A 9,018-nucleotide genomic window follows, 5' to 3' on the forward strand; every position below is an offset into this window, starting at 1 on the left:
TGTGTGTGTGTGTGTGTGTGTGTGTGTGTGTGTGTAGACCATAAATTAGTCCCAGTTTTGAATGGGAAGAGAGTGAACTGGACAGTCTTTGGGAAATTGATCATTACTCTTAATGAATCTACATTTCTCCTTTAAATAAAGGTCCATCTTCTAATGGGGGTAGTTGTAAGCCCTCCTTGAGAATTAAGGTTGGTGGTGGCCCAAAGGACAAAGAAGCTCCTGGTGGGTGCAAGGAGACTGCAGCACAGTACTGATCAAAAATTGCACAAAAGATAATGGCATAAAAGATGTCATCATAGACAAGTATGACTGGAAATTAATGTGATGTGATAAGGGCTAGAGATGGTTGGTAGAAAGCCTCCTTAGTAAATTGGTATCCATGCAAAGTCTAGGCAATTAAAACACTCCTCTCTTCACCAGAACATTTGGTGTACCTCCTTTGGAAGATTTACCAGGGAGCATAATTACAAATCTCAAAGAATGAGAAGACATGAAAGTGCTGTGATCATTGGAGGGAATATCCATATTGATGCTATCACAGATCCATTGAATTTTGAAATCAACATTTCAACTTATATGTAGCAATAACAGCTGGTGTTTATATAACACTTTAGGGTTTACAAAAATTTGCTCATTCCTGCCACCAATTGCTTCTCTTGGTGCCCCAATTAAAGCCATTCTTTCCCCATTTTTAAAGATTGGGTAACTGATGCTCATACAGCTTGGGTGACTTGTCCAAGATCACATAGTTATCAAATGAACTGCAGAGCCTGCATTTAAACCCTGGTCCCTAGAATCTAAATCCAATGCTCTCTTCACTATATCACCCTGCTTCCTTATAAGCTACCCAAATTTTCTTCTTGTTTTTATTGGGGGGCAATTTCATACAGTTCTGAGCAGGGTGACAATTTAAAAGGGTATTTGATTCCTTCAATTTATAAATGAAACAGGTTTGTTCAGAAAGAGTCACTTTAAAGGGGATAAGTAGCAGAGTTAGGATTTGAGTCCAGGTCCTCTAACTCACAATTCAATGTCCTCATTCCACTAGAAAAGAAAAGAAAAAATATGGAATACTTAAAAAAAATTTCTTTGCAAATACTATATATCTATATATCTTTACCAAAATATGACTAAATGTGATTTCTACATGTTTGTTGGCAATTTCATAAATCGCTAATAGTTGCCAAGGAAAGATAGAGACTGAAGGATTCAGTTTTAAATCCAGAGGTCAAATGAACCAATAGATCATAGTGACACTTCCAAATAGCTTAGTCTCCTTTAGTCATGGCACATCAAATATCACTAAGAATGTTGTGACTAAAATGTTGTGAGATTGACTGGCACCCTGAAATCAAAACTAAATGGGTAGAACACATTAAAGCAATTAATACCAATACAATACTAATCTTATTGTATACTTTTAACATTATAAAAAAAACTTAACAAATTTAGAAAATATTTTAATGTAAGGCTCATCATCATAAGGCAGCTATAGACACATATACTTCTTTCCTGAATATAGACAAAGGGAAAACATCAAATCAACAGTAGAAAACAAAGATTGTTTTTTTTTCTTCAATCACAACATAGTATGTCACCAGTGATTAAAATAGATGTCCAGCAGCGACTTCTATTGTATACCTTGCAAATGATGCTATTTCTCTCCACTAAGCAAGATAGATCAGATTTCACTACATGAATTAACAAGTTCATCTAAAAAGAGAAGAGTCCTCACATTAATAAAAAATGTGTGGATATATAAAAATTAAGTGGAAGGCATACAATACTCAATATCATACCTTCCTCCTGGACCTCTGTTCAAGCCACTGTTTTGCTATGGACTGAAAATTGAACAAAGCCATCACTTTTCTAGCACCTTACCTTTATTGCAAACTAATCATCCCAGAATTTGATCAAGAAAGCTTAAGAGGAATTGAATCCCATAAATACAGTTTCCTTTGGGAAGGCAATAGCTTTCTTATGAGAAAAGGTTTGTTAGTCTCCTATTATTCTAGTTTGGGGCCAAAATTTACCTAATAAGAAAACACAAATCAGAACTCCAAAAGGTTTATCTTTCAAATATATATGTATATATGTATATATATATATATATATATATATATATACACAGACATATATATATATATAAATTTATTTTTTTCTCCAATTACATGTTAAAACAGCTTTTAACATTTAAAAAAATTTGTGTTCCAAATTCTATCCCTTCTTCCCTCCCTGATCTTCCCCTTCTCTGAGATGGCAACCAATAGGATATACTTTATACATGTACAATCAGGTAAAGCATTTCCATATCAATCATTTTGTACAAGAAGAAGAATTTAAAAAAAATTTAAAATATCATGCTTCAGTCTGTATTTATGCCTTATCAGTTATTTCTCTGGAGGTGGATAGTATGCTTCATCATTAGTCTTTTGGGATTGTCTTGGATCACTGTATTACTGAGAAATAGCTGTCATTCACAGTTCTTTATTGTATGCTGCTGCTATTACTGTGTACAATATTTGGTTCTGCTCATTTCCCTTTGCGTCAGTTCATATAAGTCTTTCCATGTTTTTTTTTCTGAAATCATCCTGCTTGACATTTCATATAGTAAATAAGACTCCATCACAATCATATATCACAACTTGTTTAGCTGTTCCCCAATTGATGGGCATCCCTTTGATTTCTAATTCTTAGCCACCACAAAAAGAGCTACAATAAATATATTTTTTACAGGTATATCCTTTCTCTTTTGGGGGGATGTCTTTGAGACATAGATCTAGCAGAGGTATTGCTGGTATGTAGGTATATGTAGATGTATACATGCATGTATGTGCGTATCTGTATCTATCTATAGATATACACACATGCATACACACACATCTCATAGTTCTGAATTTGTTTTCCAAAATGGTTGGATCAGTTCACAACTCCACCAACACTGCATTAGTGTCCCAGTTTTCCCACATCCCCAGCATCCAGTATTTTTCTTTTTTGTCATATTAGTACCTCTGATAGGTTTCAGGTGGTACCTCAGAGTTATTTTAATTTGCATTTCTCTGATCAATAGTGATTTGGAGCACTTTTATATGACTATAGATACCTTTGATTTCTTTTTCTGCAAACCACCTGTTCATATCTTTTGACCATTTATCAATTGAGGATTTTGATTTTTATAAATTTGATTCAGCCATTCTATATATTTGAGAAATGAGGACGTTATCAAAAACACTTGTTCCAAAAGTTTTCCTTCAGTTTTCTGCTTTCCTTATAATTTTGGTTGCATTGGTTTTGTTTGTGCAAAACATCTTTAATTTTATATAATCAAAATTATCTGTTTTACATTTTGTAATGCTCTCTATATCTTCTTTGGTCCTAAATTCTTCCCTGACAGATAAGCTATTCCTTGCTCTCTTAATTTGCTTATGGTATCACCCTTTTGTATAATTATGTACCCATTTTGACCTTATCTTGGTATATGGTGTGAGATATTGGTTTAGTTTCTGTCAAAATGCTTTCTAGTTTTCCTAGAAGTTTTTGTCAAATAATGAATCCCCAAAGTTTAGATCTTTGGGTTTATTATATAATAGATTACTGAGATCATTTACTATAATGTAATTTTATCTAATATATTCTACTTATTCACCACTCTATTGCTTAGGCAATACCAGATTGTCTTGATAGTTACTGTTTTATAATACAGCTTGAGATCTTGCTCAGCTAAACCACCTACTTTTGAATTTTTTTCATTGATTCCCTTGATGTTCTTGAGCTTTTGATCTTCCAGATGAATTTTTTATGATTATTTTCTAACTCTATAAAATACATTTTTGACAGTTCGGTATGGCACTGAATAAATAGATTAACTTAGGTAGAATTATCATTTCTATTATGTTGGCTTTGCCTAACAATGTTCAGTTAATAATTATTTTTCCAATTGTTTAAATCTGATTTAATTTGTGTGAGAAATATATGATAGTTGTGTTTATATAGTTCCTCAGTTTTCCTTACTAGGTAGACTATCTAGTATTTTATTTTGTCTACAATTATTTAAAGTGAAATTTATCTTTCTCTTTCTGTTAGACTTTGTTTATATTATATAGAAATGCTGATGATTTGTGTGGGTTTATTTTGTATCATTTAACTTTGCTAAAATTGTTGATAATTTCAAGTAGTTTTTTTAGTTGATTCTTTAGGATTTTCTAAGTATAAGATGATATTATTCGCAAAGAGTGATAGCTTCATTTCCTCATTGCCTATTCTAATTCTTTCAATTTCTTTTTCTTCTCTTATTGCTATAGCTAACATTCCTGTTATAATATTAAATAATACAGGTGACAATGGACTTCCCTGCTTCACCCCTGATCATACTGGGAAAGCTTCTAGATCATCCCCATTACAGATAATACTTGCTGATGATTTTAGATAAATATTAATTGTCATTTTAAGGCAAGCTCCATTTATTCCTATGCTCTCTAGGATGCTATATTTTGTCAAAGACTTTGTATCTATTGACATAGTCATATGATTTCTATTAGTTTTGTTATTGATATGTTCAATTATAGTGACAGCTTTCCTAATATTGAACCCTGCATTCCTGGTCTAAATTCTATTTGGACATAATGTATTATCCTTGTAATATATTGCTATAGTCTCTTTGCTAGTATTTTACTTAAAATTTTTGCATCAATATTCTTTAGGGAAATCTGTCTATAATTTTCTTTTTCTGTTTTGATTCTTCCTGGTTTTGGAAAAAGGATCATATTTGGGTTGTAAAAGGAATTTGGTAGGACTCCATTTTTTTGCCTATTTTCCCAAATAATTTGTATAGTATTGGGATTAATTGTTCCTTAAACTCTTTGGTAGAATTCATTTTTGAATGGGATGACTATTTGGCACAGTGAATAGAGCACTGGCCTTGGAGTCAGGAGGATCTGAGTTAAAATCCAGCCTCAGAGACTTACACTTACTAGCCTTGTGACCTTGGGCAAGTCAATTAACCCCAACTGCCCTACCCTCCCCCCTCCAAAAAAGCAAAAAAAAAAAAAAAGAATTCATTTGTGAATCCATCTAATCCTAGGGTTTTTTCCCCTAAAAACTTCATTAATTACTTGTTCAACTTATTTTTCTCATATTGGGTTATTTAATTTTTTCTCCTTTTGTTCATCTGACTAATTTATATTTTTGTAGCTATTCATCCATTTAATTTAGAATGTCAACTTTGTTAGTATATTATTAGGCAAAATAGTGCCTAACAATTGTCTTAATTTCCTCTTCATTGGTGGTGAATTCACATCTTTCATTTTCAATACTAGTAATTTAGTTTTCTTCTTTCCTTTTTAAAAACAAATTAACCAGTTGTTTATCTAATTGTCTTTTTTCCCCATAAAACCGGCTTATAGCTTTATGTATTAGGTTAAATGGTTTTCTTACTTTCACTTTTATTAATCTCCTCTTTTATTTTTAAAATTTCCAATTTGGTGTTTAATCAGAGATTTTTAATTTCTTCTTTTCTGGTTGTTTTAGTTGCAAACCCAATTCATTGATCTGATTTTCTTTATTTCCTGATGTAAACAATTAGAGTTATAAATTTTTCCCTAAGTACTACTTTGACTGAATCCCACAAATTTTTATATGTTGTCTCATTGGTGTCATTTTCTTTAATGAAAGTATTGGTTATTTCTATGAATTGTTCTTTGACCCACTTGTTTTTTTAGGATTAGATTATTTAATTTCCAATTAATTTTTAATCTCTCTTTCCATTGTCCATGATTGAATGTAATTTTTATTCCATTATGATTTGAAAAAGATATGTTTACTCTCTGTTTTTCCACATTATGTTGTGAGGTTTTCATGCCCTAATACATGGTCAATTTTTGTGTAGGTGCTATGTGCTGCAGAGAAAAAGGAATATTCCTTCCTATTCCCATTCAGATTTCTCCAGAGATCTATTATATTTAACTTTTTCAGAATTTTCTTTACCTCCTTAACTTCTTGTTTATTTTTTGGTTAGATGTATCTAGTTTAGAGAGGGAAACTCTGAGGTCCCCTAGTAGTATAGTTTTATTATCTATTTTCTCCTGTAACTCAATTAAATACTCCTCTGATAATTTGGATACTTGGTACATATATGTTTGGTATTGATACTGCTTCGTTGTCTATGGTACCTTTCAGCAAGATATAGTTTCCTTCTTTATCTCTTTTAATTAGATCTATTTTTACTTGTGCTTTGTCTGAGATCATGATTGCTACCCCTGCTTCCTTTGCTTAAGCTGAAGAAAAAAAGATTCTGCTCCAGCTCCTTTCCTTTACCCTGTGTATATCTCTACTTCAAATGTATTTCTTGTAAACAACATATTGTAGGATTCTGGTTTTTAACTTATTCTGCTATCTGCTTCCATTTTATGTATGGGTTCATCCCATTCACTTTTATAGCTATGATAATTATTAATATAATAATTACATTAATTTTTAATTTATTTCATTATTTTTATTATTTAATAAAATAATAAATAATAATATAATTAAATAACTGTATTTCCCTCCATGCTATGTTTTGCTTGCTTTTTTACCCCCCACACCTTTTCCCTCCTCAAAAGTGTTTTACTTCTATTCACCTCCTTCCTCAATATAATCTCCCTTTTATCAGTCCCCTCTCACCCTTCTATTATCCTTGCCCCTTTTTATTTCCTTATAAGGTAAGGTAGATTTCTAAATCCAACAGAGTGTGTATGTTACTCCCTCTTTGAGCCAGTTTTGATGAGAATAAGGTTTAAAGTTTTCCCACCACCCTCATCCCCCATTTCCCCCTCTATTATAATAAATCTTTTATCCCTCTTTTATGTGGGACAATTTACCCCCATTCAATCTTCCCCCTCCTTCTTCCAATATAATTTTCTTTCCCACCTACCATCATTGGTAAATTTTTATATAATCTTTTCCCCATGCTACTGAATGTTTTCTCATGATTATCTTGCATTACTCTCATTCCTTTTCCCAATTTTTCTTCTACTTCTCTAATTAGATTTTTAATTCTTTTAAAACTCTTTCAGAAATTCTCTTTGGGCCTAACACTAAATTACATTTTTCTTGGAGGCTTCACATGTAACCACTTTGACACTATTGTCCTCTTCTAAGATTATGCTTCAATCTTCCCTATCACCAAATAATTTTCTATAGTGAAGCTCTTTTCTTGTTGTTGTTGTTTTTTTGGCTTATTTTCAGGTTTTTTTTAAATGACTTGTTGTTTTTATGTGAGAGTTGGACTCTGGTCCTCCACTGTCCCAAACTTTTTATGCTGGGACTCTAGGTCTTAGCGATGGCTTTTGCTGGACTTCAGGACTTAGCTGCTTATTTTCTCTGGAGGATAGACTTCCCTTCTGACTTGTACTGGTGGGTGGGGCCTCCCTATGGCCTCCCCTGGATGTGAGGTTTTGCTGCTGGCCTCCTCTGGGGGTAGGGCCCTACTATTGGGTCACTATGGAAATATGGTCTCTTGGCTGATAGGCCCCAGGGGTGGGAATTCACTGTTGGCCAGCCCTGGAACAGGGCTTCACTAATGCTCAGAAATAGGGCCACAGCCTCCCTAGTGGCTTATGCTGGGGTTTGGAGTAACTGGGGTTGGACCTTGCTGTGCTGTACATACTTCTCATTTGGTTAGGGGACTGCTGGTTTGCAGGAGGGTGGGAACTTGGTGGTTGATTGTTGCAGTCTTGGAGCCTTGCTGGAAGCTCCCTATTGTGGGGTGGACTGCTTCTGCTGCTCTTGCTTCCCTCCCACCCCAGTGAGACAGACCTTTCCTGCCATGCTGGTAAGCTGCTTATCTGTTCCTAGATCAATTCTGAGGCAGTTTTTCTAGTTGTTTGGTGGTAAATTTGGAAGGACTTCAGAGGGTTCTTTCCTCACTCCACCATCTTGGCACTAGAATTCCAAGAAAGTGTTTTAAAATAAATATTACTATACTAAATTCTCATTATTTCCAAAATGCATAGAATGAACAGCTTTTAAAAATAGAGATCCAACTGAAGAAATTAAAAAAAGATCACATGAGAATGGAATTAAGTATACAGTAGCTTCATCACTCTTTCTGATACTCCTATTATAGAATCTGAATCTGTAGATTCACTTATTACATCCAAAAACTCTAGAAAAAATGGTTACTGTATCTCTCTGTGCAATAGTTTTTAAAATTATTAAGCACAAAAGATTAAAACAGTCTCAGGGAGGGAGTTCCCCAACTCCACTTCAATCAATCAATTAATAAATAAATATGATCAAGTTTCAAAAAAAAAAGCACAAATAAGATTGTCTATGCTCTGTGATCCTTTTACTAGGTAAATTCCTCTCTAATTGGGCCAGTAAGGGAGCAGTATGATTGGTTAACCAAAGAAGCTATCCTTGCTCTAGTGAAAGAAATTCTAGTAGTTGTCCAGAAAAGTGGTAAACCTGTCTAGTGGTGGAAGAGCTCCAGTTTGAGAGAAATTTCTAAGAGAGGAACACTCACTGAGTCACTCTTCAGGGTAAGGAGAGTCATTCTCTCTACTCTCGCTGATTATGTTATTGGAAAGATTGGACAATACTTCTAAGAATTCAACCAAACATACAAAAAAGAATACAGAAAGGTGGCCATTTCAGGGAAGAAGCAGCTTCAAATAGTATGATTCCTCATTACAGAGAATAAAACTAGGTATTAACTCAAGAAAGGACTTTCAGTAACAAAAAAAGTTGAGAGTTTTTCCTTACTCACACATTGTCACTACAGGTATATCACACCACCATTATATGTGAAGTTTGAGTTCCCCTTCCTTCCTTGAAAGAGTATGATTTGGGGTGGCTAGGTGGTGAATTGAATAAAGCACTAGCCCTGGAATCAGGAGGACCTGAGTTCAAATTCGACTTCAGACACTTAACACAAAAACTAGCTCTGTGACCTTGGGCAGGTCACTTAACCCCAATTGCCCTCTAAAAAGCAAAACAAACAAACAGAAAAAGAAAGAAAGAAAGAAAAAAAGAAAGAAA

At 33.7% G+C, this 9,018-nt stretch overlaps 1 pseudogene; it reads left to right on the forward strand.

Moving 5' to 3' along the window:
* The window catches only part of LOC138156055 (D-glutamate cyclase, mitochondrial pseudogene), a 71,974-nt pseudogene that overhangs the window by 48,328 nt on the left and 14,628 nt on the right, over window positions 1-9,018 (forward strand).

This window comes from Petaurus breviceps, unplaced genomic scaffold (assembly GCF_028583685.1).
Source record: "Petaurus breviceps papuanus isolate PSGF00001 unplaced genomic scaffold, PetGlider_PUasm1.0 98, whole genome shotgun sequence".
Taxonomy (NCBI): Eukaryota; Metazoa; Chordata; class Mammalia; order Diprotodontia; family Petauridae; genus Petaurus; species Petaurus breviceps.